At 42.3% G+C, this 16,875-nt stretch overlaps 1 protein-coding gene and 2 long non-coding RNA genes across 3 annotated transcripts in view; 2 read left to right on the plus strand and 1 right to left on the minus strand.

The window, feature by feature from the left end:
- The window catches only part of LOC309378438, a 79,765-nt gene that overhangs the window by 44,370 nt on the left and 18,520 nt on the right, over positions 1-16,875 (plus strand). The window lies entirely within an intron of this gene.
- LOC309378430 (uncharacterized protein) overlaps positions 1-16,875 on the minus strand; it is an 84,905-nt gene that overhangs the window by 18,015 nt on the left and 50,015 nt on the right. The window lies entirely within an intron of this gene.
- On the plus strand, positions 5,607-11,556 carry LOC309377893. The gene is made up of 3 exons (XR_014171771.1): positions 5,607-5,733; positions 7,562-7,747; positions 11,188-11,556. It is a non-coding gene; the product is annotated as an uncharacterized lncRNA (long non-coding RNA).

The raw sequence follows: 16,875 nt of genomic DNA on the forward strand, positions 1-16,875 counted from the left end.
AAAGTAGATGCAATCCTTTTGAACAAAGGAGAAAGCTGTATGACATTTCACAACTTCCATAGGCATCTAGTTGGCCACTGTGAGAACAGAATGCTGGAATGGGTAATGCCAGTTAACAATGAGCTAATTTTCTGAGCTCAAAGGCAAATAGATGACAGGCTGATTGGTTGGTTTTTTGCTTTAAAAACCTCCATCTTTCTGTCAGACAACTATCTAGTCTCAGGGAATAAAAGCTATATTATAGGAGATGGATGTTGGCTATACAGAAATGTTAGGGTTCAACACCAATGCCTTGCAATACATACATACATCTGGACTGAAAGCAAAACTACAAAATGTACGAGTCTCAAGCACATTGATGGTCCACGTGGAAGAGTACAGCAGAACATGTTATGGTGGAACATAGGCTTCAGAATTCACCCGTCATTTATTTAAAATATCCCTACGCCATAAGGTTGGGTAACCAGTCATTCACCAGAGGTTGGTGGAACACTACTAGATGAGAAGGAATCATGCGACACAAGCAAGTGTTACCTAGTCTTATGAGGATGCTTACTCTGGTCTCTGCTCAGTCAAAGTTGCTCTTGAATTGCTGGTCTGTTAGTTTGCTTCCAGACCTGATCTGTTTCATGCATTCAAAGATTATTAACTATAGCTGTATACCTGCTTGTGTCCTATATATGCCACTAAATGAAATGCCATAACTCAGAAACATCATGGACAGTTAAACTCTCTAGGTGGTATTGTTTTAGTCAGAGTAGACCAATTGAAATTAATGGTACGAACTTAGTCATGTAATGAATCATAGAATTATAGAGTTGGAAGGGACCATAAGGGTCATCTAGTCCAACCCCCTGCAATCTTTTGCCCAATGTGGGGCTCAAACCCAGAACCCTGAGATTGAGTCTCATGCTCTATCGACTGTGCTATCCCAGTTCATTAATTTCAGTGGGTCTTCTCTGAGTAAATCTTAGTTGAATACCACCCTCTGTTTTCCAACTATGCTCTAATTATAATTTACTCAAACCTGAGGGTGGGTCCTGGTGCTAAATGAGGAAGGACTCAGAAGTTAAAAGATTAGTCAACGCTGTGTTTTGATCAGTTAGAAAAACAGAGATATTGTGAAAATGATATCACAAACTGCTCAACTCAATAGTAAGTAATTTATTTTCAAATACAAGGAAGGATTCTGCCCACAACTATTATTTGAAGTGTTCATTTGCAAACAACAGAAGCTAAGCCTTTATGATGAATGCATTTCAGTTCAGACTCATCTAGGGAAAATATGGGGGCTTTGATTGCCAAAACACAGAGAAGACTGAGAACAGCCCAGCTGAGCTGGAATTAGTCATGTTTTAATAAAGTCCAAAGCTACAGTACTGTTGTATTAACCAACATGTGCCAGTACATTTCCCTTAGAATGTGCTTTCACCCCAAAACCATGTTCAATTATAGCAGCATTTCATCTTAGTTTTATCTAACACTGTCTAAGAACAAAGATGTGTGTTTCCCATTCAAATACCCCCCCCCCCGAACTGTTGGCTTTCATGTATTCTCATCCTCTCTCACTATGCTGAATTTGCACAACTGTATCTACAGGGTAACTTAAATCCATTTTGATCCTGCAGGAGTCCTGAGACAGAACAACAAAACATCCAGATTTAGTTTCTGCCATCTATAACTTTATGAACAAATGAAATCAACAAGGTCCTTAAGGAAAGCAGGGCAGATGCATGTAACAAAAATGGACTGGGGTAGCAAAATGCTCCCATTGTTAATGAAAAGGGGAATTAGACATGGTGAGGGACATCACAAGACTTTAGGCTAATCAAACAAAAGCTTGTACCTCTTTAATGAGAAAGAGGATTTTGCAGAGGAAAACAGTTATTGTTTGTAAGTGAATCACAGCTATTGAAATCCAAAGCAGCAGTTGAGGTGGATTTCTTCTTTTGTAGTGAATATATTAGCAACAGACTATCTTTCTTGCCACACCACAGGGGAGCCTCACAGCCCTCCACATGTTCAAAGAATATGTGAGGTAGGTTGCATGAGCTAACCACTTGCCACTACTAATACACCCAACAACCATGATCAACCCTATTCTGCATGTTTTGGACTCTATGTGCCTAGCAGTAGAACAACAGCCCTTTTCCAAGTATAGTTAGTCATGGGTGGGGTATAAATAATAGATGATGATGATGATCTTATTGACATCCTTTGGTTGATCTTATTGACATCCAACACCCTATTAGAATGTGGTTCTTTTGTGTGTGTGTGTTTTGGGGGTTATTGTTTTTAGTTTGATTTTATATGTTGTGCTCTTGTTTGTGAACCACCCTGAGACCTCCAGGTATAGGGAGGTGTATAAATTGAATAAATGATGATGATGACTGGACCAGGATCCCACCCCTTGCATAAAGGAGTGGGTTCATCAGTGCTGAAGGAAATTGTTCTCCTTGGACTGCAGTGCTTCATCTCCTGAATACGAGAGTCTGACTCTGAGCAATGCCAGGAGGGAACCTTCCATTGGTGCAAATGGAAGTTTCACTTCTGAGGATGACAGCAGCAATGGGATGATTTTTGGTGGTACCATGGCGAGAGGAGGAAAGGGCTAACCTTGCCACAAGTATCACAGTCCTAGTGGAAAACGGCTCCACCTTCAATCAATTCTTTAATAAAATACACAGCAGCAATTGCCTTTCACAGACAAAGAGAAGGCATTTTTTAACTGTCATATTTTTCAGTAATTGCTCCCTTTCCCTCTCTGACCTGAGTCATGGCATTGGGAAGCATATTAAGGATGGTCATGGCTTTTTTTCTTCAGCTGGAACTCGCCAGAACTCAGTTTTCTCTCAATTTTGCAGGGCAATTCTCCAGCCAAGTGATGTGTATACAAAATGCATATACCAGGGATTGTGTGCATGAAAATGCACATAGCAGTGAAAATATACACGTATTGTATTTGGCAAAATTCTTTTGCAAGGATGTGTATATTTGGCAACACTGCATTTTAAAATGTACACTAAAATGCTGATGGATTTTCATAGGGGTGGAGGGAAATCACACACTGGTGTGGAAATAGGGAGAACTCAACTTAAGGCTGGAAAAATGAGATATGGAATGAAACCAAAATTGACAGATTTGGCTATCCCTCATTGAGTTACAGTTGGTTTCTCCCAGCCCGGATGTATCTAGTGCCATCTCCCATCTGCTATGCTTCCTCTCCTCCATCTATCTACCTCCTTTTCTTTGCCATCCCTGCCTCCGAGGCCTTGATATCAGTTGGTTTACCTACTGCTTCTGCAGCAGCAACATCTCTGGTTACTCTGGCAACCCAGCAGGCAGGCTGAAACTCCACACAGTCAGCATCCTCCCCACCTGCCATGACTTATTTTAGCTTCTCAAGCAAATGTCCCCTTTTCACCCCAGTCCAGTCCAGGTCTCAACTGCTTCGCAGACTGAGATAGCAGGATGGTTATTCTGGAAGGAAATGAAGTAAACTAGCTTAGCACACAAATGGTAAGTAAGTCATATTTGAAGGGGTCCTAGATAAAAAGTCCTCTTTTTTTGAGGAGTCTTTCACCCTTATTCAGAAGGTAGAAGAAAGGAGGTAGTGCTAAACATAATAGGCTGGAATGTCATCAGGGAATGAATACGAAGATGACATTTGAGCAAAATAGTAAATTGGTCCATTTCCACTCCCCCACAATTAATGTTTCCAAAGCAAAGGCCGGAATGGGGTTGGGGTGATGGCCCATTTCCTGGGAGAAGTAAAGGTAGTGATATGGTGGATGTGTTGACTAACCAATTATCTAGCAGAATGACACCCCAACTTGGAAAATGTCTGCTCCATGCAAACTGCCTATGCAAACAAACCATGATGTTAAGCCAGTGTTTATTCTTGTGAAACAAAACAAACCACAAACTCTGGTTCAGCTGCAATGCTGAGCCAGGGATCCTAATTTCTGGCTCTCACTTCTACTAGGGCAAGAATCAAGTGGGAGCAATCTCCACATTCATAGTAAACTACTGGCAATGGTTTACTACGTGAAGTGGGCAGGATGTCTTCAGCCCTTTACTTATTTTCTATCCACGTTAAAGTGGAATTTTTCTTTTCTGCCCCACAAGGTTCTCTGCTTCTTCCTGGTCATGTGGACGCCGCACCTCCACTACGAGACTATGCCTTCTACCTTGACATTCTTGTGGCTCGATCTTCAAAAACTTCAAAAACTTGCTTCTTTGTTCTTTGGATCTTCAAAAAACTTGCTTCCTTTTTGTCCTTCGGTCCACTGCAATCCTGAACTTGAGCGCAGCAGGCCTATATAGGTGGGTAGTGGATCAGAGTGAAGACTACTGCACTCTGGTCCATCACCGAAGCACCCCCCCCCCTCTGGCCACCTAATTGGCCAATTTAAATATTGAGGATAGTGGGCCATCTCATCCTCCCTTGCAGAGGGGGGCAGAGAAAATTCCTCAACAGTCAGGCTCCAATGGTGAGGACTTTTATCCATGGAGCCGGAGGCCTGCTATGATGGGCCACAAATGCTGCCCACCTGGAGACTGGGTAACCAGTCATTTTCTATCCCAGTTAAATACAAATGATTCTGCATTCGAGACAGGATTTTGAAAAAAAGAGTCCCTCCTATCTCTCTCAGTGGTCCCCCCCCCCCCATCAGCATATTTTAAAAATACAAAGCGGGTCAGATAAAAATCTGAAGTCAAGCCAGTTCCCACCATTTGTGAGGAGAATCAAATCCTGTTCATTGGTGGAGTTAATGGAAGCAAAGGAAGATCAATTTACTGCAGCACAGAGGCACTACTATCCCTGAACCCTGGGTAACTTCCCCAGGACAAAAACTTTTGCCATACCTTACACACCTCTTTGGGATGTAATTGGAGTCAAATGGTGCACAATTGCTGTGAAAGGAGTGTACTATTCAGTCAATGAGCTTTGTAACTGATCCAACGTTGTTCAATGGGCTTTTTTAAAAAAAGAAACGAAAAACCACACACACCTCCATTCAAAATATTGCCATTTCTACCTTTGTAAAGTATCCCAGGTATTCCATGGCAAGGAAGCAAACGTGAAGCAGCATGTGTTCTGAAAGGATACACTCAGTAAAACAGTTACACAATAGTTAGGGTCAAAGAGGCTCTCACAGCCTGAGTGCTTTTGCGGATCACAGAGAGTTCTTTGCCATCAGAAGTGCACCCTGTTCAGGGATCACTGTGTGTCATCTACTGTTTTGCATTGATTCACTGAACTCCCAGACCTTTCAGCTCATCTTCTTTCGATGAGACACAGCTAATTTCAAGTACAGCTGCACTGAAAGTCCTCAGGAAACTCTTTCAGTATGCAAAGGAGGTTTTTTTGGGGGAAGTTACGTATACATTTTCTCCAAAGACTGCCAAATGCTTATCTTGTGTATGCCAGTTGGCTGTTGCTTGCACCAGTCACTTCTTCCTATCACTGGGGATCTCCTTCCTCACAACACAATCACAGCCAATTGGGGATCATACTCTGAATGTAAAGATTTCAGATGGCCATGTAGCCAATCAGGCTTGGCATCCTGACGACATAATGGAAAATGCCATAGTGGAGGATAAAGAAAGCCAATACAGAGTGAGAACATGGCTTTCTAGCTGGGTTGGGGGAGCACATCTGGTCTTGAATACATTTTGTGGAGGAAAGGGATAAGCTGCCCACACTATCATAAGGAACAGACAGTGCAGGTACTTCCCTACCCAAAACTTCTTTCTTGTCTCATTGTTCTCCAGATTCTTCTCATTTGTCCACCCAAGCTGTCAAAAGGGATCCCCTTTCATCGCCTCTGAACAGGGCTGCAAATCAAGGGGTCAAAGTTAGCTAAGCCAGAATTTTACACTTTCCCAGTTTGAAGAAGGGGTTCTCTTATAATTCTGCTCACTTTCACTGTGGTTTCCTAGGCTAGGGTTTCTGAAGACCAGCATCTTGTGTGCTCTACAACAGAAAATTAGAATCCCAATATTATTTCCAACATAATGCTAAGGTAAACCTTCTGTCAATGCAATGATTTCCTGCCCTGCAGGATAGAACATTCTCCCTACCTCCCCATCTGTGCTCCTTAAACTTGTTCAGGATTTCCTCCCCAACCCTATGGAACAGGTCTGGGGATAGTGTAGGGGCACTAATCCTTGCAAAGAATCCTTGCACTAGCACTAACCTTGTAAAAAGTTCACTGAATACAGTAGTAGTCCACTGATGTCTTTTACATTTATAAAATAATGGTGCTTATTCAGGATGTCCTCAGGGCACAACTAATAAATTTTAAGGGATCCAGAGTATGCCATTTTGCTTAAGGATTGGATTAAGTTCCTGGCTAGATCTGATCAAAATCTACATTGTTTAGCGTTCGTCTCAGCAATCCTAGCAAGTAGCAAGAATTCAGTGGTCTATCCAAAATCACAATAGTCATGCAAAAATTCTAGGGCTGTGCACAACCATCCAATCCTATATCAGAGCAGATCCAGTGCTTCAGAGTGGCTCTGATCTAACCTGAGCTGATTCAACCCAGATCTGTGCTCTGAGCAGATTCAGGGGCCTTCCACGGTGTTTAATTAGGGTTCAAAACCTTAATTAAAGATGTAGTCCAGGGAGGGGGGAGAGGAGGCACACAGAGACTGTTGTGTACATCTCATTCTTCCCCCTCCCAACCTCATGTTTAATTGGATTTTAAACCCTAATTAAAATGCAGTTAGGAGAAAGGAAGGAGATGTCTGTGCATCTCCCCCATCTTCTCTGTTATATCACCTCCCCTTCTGCTTTTGACACCCACAGATTGCTTTGGGTGGACCCCATCCAACTTGGGGTAATCCAGGGTTGCCACAATCCTATCTGACTAAATACCAGGTCAACCCAAATCAGCTAGATTCAGTTCAGGATCTGACCAGGTTTGGTACACAGCTATAACTAGCAGTAGCCTGAAGCCAGTTTCTCTCTCTTTGTTTATTCAGTGTCTCTACCACCAGAAGTTGACCAGTGCTCACAAGTAAAAAGCTCAGTCCCATTTTTGGATTGATTTCATCCATGTAGAAGTATCCACATTTTACTGAAAATTAAAATTTTGCCTTCTCACCAATTTCTTTTTATTTAAATAGATGATGATAATAACAGATTAGGCAGTTTATATAATAGTATATCATTTATTTTATAGAGAGTCTCTGCTCATTATTTTTCACATTTCCTTGTCGGAGTACAACAGTAATTAAGGAAAAACAATGCAAATGAATACCATTCCCATCAAGTGAACAGCTCCCCCTTGACATTTTTTAAATGTCATGAAAATGTTGCTACAGTCAGTTACACTTGGATGTTTAATTCACAGAGAAAAACTATAACTAGGGATGCAATGGCCCTATCAGCTTTGAGCAAATAAAGACGTAATTGAAATGGCAGACGTGCAGGGAGTTCCTCTGCTACAGAGGGGGGTTGGCAGAAGACTACATACTTAAGTCAATTGATACATCTTCTTTCTATTGGTCTTGCCACTGGCTGTCATGACCATACCTGTCGACCTTGCAGATTGTGGTGAAGGACCGAAGAGGAGGAGGTTCATACTACTTCCAAGGGGGAATAACCACCAGTACCTTATTCAGTGCCTTCCCAGCTAAAGGACACAGCTTTTTCACCATCCAGACTTGGAGGATGATTCTTCTGCAAAAATCTCTGTCTCCCCAGCTTCACAGAAATCAAAGGCTACCAAATAAGGCAAGTGCCTTAAGCAGCCAGCCAGATGGAGCATACCATATTTTAGGCTTGGTCAGCCTCCATAAGGCTTCCATTGACTCTAGCTCCCTGCACAGAGAACATCTGCTATATCTGCCTTAGCATGACCCCTTGGAGCTGTCCTAGGTCCTGTCCATATGTTTTTCTCTTGACCAGACTCCCATATGAGACAGGTTCACTGTTTTGGTGTCTGCACGCACATGTGTGCACATGTACCATAGAAACATTCACAAGTTTCATTTATTGCAGTGATGGGGATCTGTAGCTCTCCAAATGTTGCTGGCCTAAAATTCCCATCGTTTCATAACTCCGGGATCTGAAGAGGGGGTATCTGAGCATGAGGGCTGGGCATTCAGAGTGGGAAAGAGAATTGCCCTCAGGGCCAGCACCAGATGTACTTAATCAACCAGAAGCACATGTGCAAGAGAATTCCATTATGCCACTACTGCTCTGGTCTGAAGTTGTCACGTTGCCCTCCTCTAACTCAGAAGCCGTAGTGGACCCATAGTGGACCCCACTCTGTTGGAGTCAATGACTGCCAAACAAGCTGGAGTCCTTAAGTAAAAATGAACCACTTGCCAAAGACAGAGCCAGCAACTTAGATACAAACCCATCCTTTATGAAAAAAATAAAATAAAATAAAATTAATTACAATTATTTCTACCACTACCTACTCACTTTTATTTCAGCTCACTTAGCATAGATACAGGCAGCATTACATTTTGAAGGCAGTTAATACAACATACCTATATTTTTGCACTTCCTCCAGCTCACATGGGCTTGATGTGATTACTGGCCACAAGACTTCCATAAAGTGATCTAATATCTGCCTCCTTCATTAAGTCTGAATTTGCAGCATCCACTTTCATTATTAATAAGCTCAGAACATGTTAAACCAAGTCATCTTTGGCAGGTGTTTCAATAGCATAAAAATGGAAAACTATCACTAAACAGGCAGCTGGTAACAAACTCTGAATTAATTTCTAACCGATGTATTCTATAAAAGTGTATTCATCTATGAGCCAACAACATAGTGAAGGGGATAAAAAATTAATTTGTATTTCATAATTTTCCCAATACCATCTTGCTGGCCTGACCTTAACAAGAAACCTACAGTGGATCGTTGGGCAAGGCAGCCCACTAGCTTCAGCACCATGGAAAGCTCCGGGTGAACAACTTGCTCCAAAAAGAAAGTCTAAGGGTGAAATGAAGCCTTTTATACATCTGCAGCCTGATTAGCCATTTCATCCTTGAGCAGCGGAAGACCTTAAAGGGGCAAGTCTCTGCCTTGGATGTTAGCACTCCTCCTCCTGACTTGACAATTCCCTGCAGTCTTATTGCCTAGGCTGATGGGTTGAAATGGGGATTTCAACCCTGGTGCAAAGGGGTCTGTTCCTTGAGTAGTGTAGGCTCTTTGGACAACAGAGGTCCTAGTTCAAGTACCCAGTTATTTAAAAATACTCTATCCCTGTCATTTTCCACATCAGTTTCAACGCTCCTCTAATTCCACTTAAGGATCTCCAGTTTACCTTCTGACTATGTAAATTTCTTCCTCACTTTCTGCTTCCCAACAATAATTTATTTTCCTCTATCCCCTTCAGTTGAATCTGCCATTCCCTTCACCATTTCTTCTCCAGTCTTCTAGCATTCCACTTCTCATTTCTACATAGCCTCCCCTCCTCTGTCCACTTTCCTCTCTGCCTGCCAACCCATTATCATAGTCAACTTCCTCTTAAACCTTTTATTGACCCACTCACTTTAGATTTACTTTCTCTGCAATTTGTTAGCACTTAATCCTTGCACATCCAATTTGTGTAATACTTCCATCTGGCCATATTGTCTCTTCCCATCTTTGTTGTCCCTGCCTTAGACTGTAACCCTTCTGGAAAGAACCTTGTTATTTGGGTAACCTATAAATTGTGCACTAAAACGTACTAAAGGCAAGATGGGAATTTTCAAAAAAGAAATTAGCTTAGAGTGTGGAATAAAACAAATTAATAGTGGTGTAGAAATTAATGCTCAAGTTGCTACAATAACTTACTCTTTTTTGCTATGATAAGTGGCTGAATACAGAGCTATATGCTACCTTACACAGAAAGGACAGAGACCAAAAGATGCTGATATTTGAGGAAAAGACACCTGTGCAAAAATTAATTTCTCCTCTCTGTGACTACCTTCTCCCATATCTTCTGATTCTCCTTGAGCCTTAGGATATACATTTTATAATTGATTAAAATTCCGAAATCACAGCCCACCCATGTCCTTTTATCTATGCCTTCACTACACCCCACAGGCCTTCCAACATAAATCCCCCACCCCATTCAATTCAATTCCTACATTTTTGTCATTATTTATCCATATGCCTAAACCAAAGTCTGATTCCATGGCTACTGAATTCCCTTTCAACCAACCTAATGATCTAACCCCCACTAATATGTACCCCAAAATGGTCAAATAGTTTATGTGCTACCCTTCTAACCAAGCAGCCAATGATAAGCCAAACCCTGGAAGAGGAGAATTCTGTTATGAGAGGCCTTATTTCCTTTTACCTATGGAAACAAGAGGCACAGCAGCAAGCTTGATGCCACTGTACTGATGGAAGGAGTCTGGTGGCATTGCTTGCAGGAATCTAATAAATGTAAAACTGGTGTTTATCCTCTAGTTTTTGAATGCCTCATTTAAAAATAACATTATTGATCTGGCATTTTGCTGTTTAAATGGGCCCTTAAGACTTCTATTCTTGTGTCATCCAGAATTGATTTTTAAAATCTATAATTTAAAAAATCAGGGTTTTAAGCATTCCTGTATCATTAATGTGCCACGAACTGCTCATTTTTGCTGTAAGAAATCTAAGCATTGATTTTAAAAAATGTCACTTGGAGTTGCACTTCCCACCACAAGAGAAATTCTAGTGCATGACTTACATAGTGATATCAAGTACATTCACATGGAAGTGACTCTAAATGTTCCCATTGTGGACAGCTCACAAGGCTCAGGCTCAGGCTCAGCCTGAGTTCGGGCTTCAATTCCCCATAGTCATTCAAGACAAGCTTTGCCTGAGCTCTGTCCAGCATACTGTACAATATTTGCTGTAGATTGGTTTGGCCACAGGAGAATGTGTTCAGATGACCTCTGCCCTCAAAGGGAAGACTCCTTTTAGCATATCTTCTGCCTGTGAAGTATGTGGCCTGCTATGCACTTAACCTAAACCCATGACAAGATCCTGTGATTGTGTACCAAAGCTTTTCTCCCACTTTTTGTCTTGGCTCCTTGAGTCATATCATGGATCTACATTGTAAATAATTAGTACACCACCCCAATGCAAGTCAGATACTTTGTTAAACTGCTGTGAGGTTCATTGTACAGTTGCTCAACAACTACTGGCTTATGCAGAAACAAGATAATTACTCTTTCTTCTGCAGGTGTTGGGGAAGGTCACCATAATATATTGCTTAGAAATGAATAAGGCCTATTATGCAATAAGCCATCTGTATGCCAATGAAGAACTGATGTCAATAGCTGCAGAAAACCTTCAGATGTATAGTCCTCATAAATATGTTCTGTAAGCCTGTAGCAGTTGTGTATCTACATGTCTGAGCCATCAGATTGCGAGTCAACTTGCACAAGTAGATATATGTCCCTAGCCTTTATATTGGAAGGTGCTTTAAGAAGTCATAGCCTAGCTACAAACTACATCCTTGACCTTTTTAAGGGACAGCTGCATGGTGCTTCTACTCTTCAGCAATATCAGCTGCCTTTTGTAATTCTCATTAGTAAGGCAATTGCACATCTTCCTCCCTTTTGTTTTATTGGCTTGTGTACTCTGAAGACTTCCTTAGTCTTTCCATGATATATAGTAATAGATTGTCTGAGTAGGAGGTACACAAGGCCCTACAGGACTACGGTTCTATGAAATGAGCCACACTACAGATATATTTTAAGCAGCAAACAGGTACCGTGAAACACCTCCTCAGAACATCTACAGGCTAGTTTATAAATGCACATACTCCATTCATTACTCAATACAGTAACTCAACAAGGAATGTGTGTGAACTGATTCTGCTTGAAATTATCATGGTTCAGCTAGTGTAGGATGATATGGAAATTCCATCTCTGGTGTTTGATCTGAGATGGGGAATTCCATCCTTATGAATAAACAACTAATAAATATGTATGTGTCGAAGCAGCTCCATGAAAGCTTCTGCTAATTACTAGGAATATTAAAGAACCAGCTCACACATGGCTTGCAGGAGCTGCAAAAGCTGTTATCTGGTGGGATAGCACAACATGGACCCCTTTCCTTCCTGATTTCCAGAAAAGCAGCATAATAGTCCATACCCGGCAAGGCTGGGCCATACAGATGCTGGAGCAGAGAACCAGGGCAGCAGTCCTGAAGGAAGCTCTTGCAATGGATTAGTGATAGGTTCTAGCGCTAGCGCCAGATGGTGGTGAGGTCCCCCTTCATGCTGTGGGAGGAACTTTACACTGGCATAAAGTGCACAATTTCATAGTGTTTGGGTCATCAGTCTTTGTAAGAAAAGCTGCTAGAGTTTGGCTGGCATGAGCAGCTACCCTCAGGCTCAGTGGCATGTCTTGTGTTAGAAACATGAGTTTCCTCCTCCAATAGGCAATTGATCTAGAGCCTTTCAAGAAAATGTGGTTTTCCTGTAGGGATTGAGCGGTCATGATTGTATGATGTGGATAATATTGCCCTAAGCCCTAAGCAGACATTTTGACTGGATACATTGATTTTAGACCCCACCACAAACACAAACTACCATGCAGATTGTGGCTGTGTGTGTGTGTGTGTGTGTGTGTGTGTGTGTATGTAATATAGGCTTTCTTCCACATACCAGAGCAGCAACACTGGCAATAGGACTGTGTCCTTTGCTGCACCTGAGGACGGCAGACTAGCTTGCAAAGTGCAAGGCAAGTCATTATGGTACATACAGCTCTGTCCTCCAAAACCACACAATTGTTTCCTCTCATAGATTCCCATCACCTGTGCCAGCCACCTTACTTGGCCTAATGGTAGGGGCTGGGCTTACACCTGCCATTTCAGACTCCTCTCCCTGCCTTGGAATGTGCATCTCTCACAGTGCAATTCCTCCCTGCCCTTCTACGTATATCACTTGATGTGCCTGCTGGCATACAGAATGGAGAAAACAAAAGGGCATAGCTGACCCCCCCCCCCATGGCAATGTCTTGGTGGTTGGAATAAGTCCAGGCAGAACTTAGAAACAGAGCTGGCAAAAAGAAAGGGGGGAAGGGGGGGGGAGAGATGAAGTTATAGCAATGGGAGGAAAAAAATAAAATAAATTCAAGGACACGATGACAACTGCTGTGAGGAGCCTCTGACTGTTACAGAGGTATTAGAACGTTGCCATGGTTACAATTTCCCCCCCACAAAGGGATAAGCAGACTTTTAATAGAGGGATTTATTGATGGTTGTGCTGTAGCAAGAGTGTCCAGCAGAAACTGGCAGAATGGGAGAAACTGTGATAAGCAATTAGAGTGTCCTAAGCAGGCAATGAATAAACTTCAGCAGTCCCCTGGGGAAACACGAGAGTGATTATTTGAAAATGTAGCATAGTTTCAAGGAAATCAGAGGCAGCTGGTACCCAGTGGGTCACTGCCATTTGTCTCCAGAAATAATGCAGGGTTACCTCAACTACTAAATACAGTGGTACCGCGGGTTAAGAACTTAATTCGTTCTGGAGGTCCATTCTTAACCTGAAATGGTTCATAGCCTGAGGTACCACTTTAGCTAATGAGGCCTCCCGCTGCCACCGCCACACAATTTATGTTCTCATCCTGAAGCAAAGTTCTTAACCCGAGGTACTAATTCCGGGTTAGCGGAGTCTGTAACCTGAAGCGTCTGTAACCCGAGGTACCACTGTACTGTGCTGTGCAACAGTTCCATATCTTCTTTTTCTCTGTGTCTGCTAACACAGGCCATTTCATCACAAATCCCCTCCAAATTCCTTACTTTGCGGCTGAAAATTATTTTGCTCTGAAAGTAATAGTCTGTAGTCTATCCTGAGAATCACACACTACTCTTTTTCCAGCTTACCACATAAAGACCAGTTTACATAAGCTCTCCCCATGTGCTAGCTCACCCCCCCATGTCCATTTTTTGGAAAGCAACTCTTTGCAGTGGGGAGCCTTGTATATATGGAGGGGATCCCTATGTTTTGGAACCTGGGAAAACCAGAGCTCCAAACACACAGAAGAAGTCACCACAGTTCTGTGTTTTTATGCCTGAAAGGGGCTGTAGACCCAGCAGAATCAAACGATTAGCTGGCCTGTACCACTCCAGGTAGGGGGCCTGCATATTTGAATGGTTTTGTGTGAAAAACCACCCTGAACATACCAAAATGGCATGTCAGGGAGGTCTAGGCTGATACTTTCTCCCTGGCTTGCTAAACTTCTACAGGCAGGAAGTTTTTCACTCAGAGCAACACAGCATATAGGGCTGGATTGAACTAAGCTGTTGCGTGCACAGAAAGAGGTCTGCTCTGCTCATGCAATAGGAACAGAGGTGGATTTAGGGAAGCACGACCAGTTCGCCCACACTGGGTGCCAAGTCGAGAGGGTGCTCCAACAATGACTTAGAATGGGAGGTGATAGGCAGGTGGCACTGAATTTTGGCTTCTCAAGGGGCACTGCTGAAATCTGAAAGTTCAAAGTCCACCGTTGACAGGACTGAACCCCCCCCCCCCACATTTTGTGTAAGCAAACACGGACATGTAGAATGTGGACATGTGTTTTAAAATGATTTTTATTTGCTTACTGGTTGTTTTTTTAATCCTTTCAAATTGTGTGGTTTTTTTTAACTCTTTTTACTGATATTTTTATTGTGTTATTTTTATAAACTGCTTTGAGCTTACACTCCAGCAGTATATGTATCTTGTGAAATAAATAAAAGTGCGGTTATTGTTATGGTGGATATGTCTGAGGAAAATAGGGGCTAGGAACCCTCTATTATTAGTGATAACTGCTCCCTGCCCTAAAATCTTGAATAGCTGCAGGGCTGAATGTGGGGAGGGTAGTAACCTCCAGATATCTGCTTCTCATTTGTCTTTTAAACTGAGGAGCATCAACAAAAAATGTGGCAATACTAGCTGTCATGCGTTGATGGGGAAAACACTACATGTCAAAGGCTTACAAGCTAAGCGTCCACTAAAGGGAGGATAGAAGCAGAAAAAAGTTCCACTGAACACAGTGGGGTATATAGCTACCACTTTTGTTAGTCTATGTATATATGTGTGTAGATAGATAGATATCTGTTCCCAAGCTAGGTGAGAATTGTTACCATGGTTTCGGTTTTACACTACTGAAAACGGGGATGGGGAGAGATAGGGATTTATGTAAGCAAGCGAACCACAAATGCAGCACTGTCGATTTAGAGCGGACATTTACCGACTTGTACAACTTCGCCAGGGAATACTTTCTTTATTAGGAAATGAAACTTGGGGGGGGGGGAGGGAGAGACAACGAATCAAAAGCAAGCTGAAATTCTTCTTCACCTCTGAGCTAGACCACTTGTTCCACAGAAATGTCAAAGCTGGGATTCTGTGCCCACGTTCTTTCATTTATGTGTTATATAAACAAACAGACAACCAGTTTACTTTGGGGTGTGTGTGTCGCAAAATGCACCCCAGAGCAGTTTTCCACTATTGACAATACAAATCCATGAAATCTAGCAATCAAATCATTAACACATATAAAATATTCGTTTCCTTATAAGGTGCGCACACTAACAAACCATCACACACACTATGGGCTGCTACTATGGGCTTGTACAATTTGCTTGCCAACCCCACCTAACCCTTTGCCAACTTGCCCACACCTGACCCACCCCACTCCTTTGACACCGTATCCACCCCTTTGCCTATTCCATGTGGCAGTAGTGGACTTTAGGCTCCCAAATTTCAGTGGTGCCCTGTGCAATGCTAAAATCTTTCTATAACAGGTGTAGCTAATGTGGTACTCTCCAAATGTTACTGGACTCAACTCCCACCATCCCTGACCATTAGCCATGCTTACTGGTGTTGACAGGAGCTGGGGTCCCACAACACCAGGAAGGCACCACATTGGTTACCTATATTCTACAGCAACAATCTCATAGAATAAATAGACTACAGACTGTAAAATATAGCTTATTCTAGAAGTAAGACCAGAAGACCAGAGATTCAGGGCCAAATATATACCTACTTTGAGACATCTGCCGCCTTCATACATTATGCATATGAAGTGTTCCTCATGAGTTGATCAAGGAGTGGGGCCACACCCCTGCATTAGGATGTACCACTGGCTCTGCCTCATGGACACCAGCACAGATGTCTGCTTGGAGGAAACTTACATGTGAGCAGGAAGATCTGTCATATCAGGACTCTAGGAGTAGATCCATAGGTTGGTGCCTACACCATTCAAGGTCTGTGATCCACAGAACCTTTCCAACAATGTCTCGATCTACTTCTCTCCCACACTATGTATATATATCTCCATGCAACTATGAATATCCATTCCCCTGGATAATATAGATGCTAATCTTATATATAATTGTCAATCTAACGATATATAACTAATATAATTGAGTGTGTTGCAGGGTCCATGTCACTGCATTATGTTTATGTCACAAATACCTTAATTTTCCATCTTTTCTTTCTTTCTTGCAACCTCCTTCAGTAGTTTGTTTCTTGTGTATGATAAACACTTATGTATCAATTTTATGCCAATGCACCCAAAGTTTATAGCAGCAGCTTAGAATTCAATAGTGCCATACAACAAGGGAAAGGAACAAGGATGGGAGAAAAAAATAAGCATACCTTGCTTCCATGGCTGCTACATGAGACAGTTCTGGGTTGGAAGGGGAGAAATGTGATCTGGTCCCAGCTGATCTAATGGAGGAGGCCTCACTATATGACCACTTCCACTTTTGCAGTCAGGTGGAATTGTTGCTGATGGTGATTGGTTCCAACAGAGCCAATAGAGGAGGCCGTTTGGCCAACTAGTCTCACCTGTCCCTCTTTTGTATCCAGGTGAAATGGCCACTGAGGGAGATAGTTATCACTTTCTCTCCTTTTACCAATGGCTTTGTATAGTTG

This window comes from Podarcis melisellensis, assembly GCF_964234715.1.
Source record: "Podarcis melisellensis genome assembly, chromosome: 9".
In the NCBI taxonomy this organism is placed as follows: domain Eukaryota; kingdom Metazoa; phylum Chordata; class Lepidosauria; order Squamata; family Lacertidae; genus Podarcis; species Podarcis melisellensis.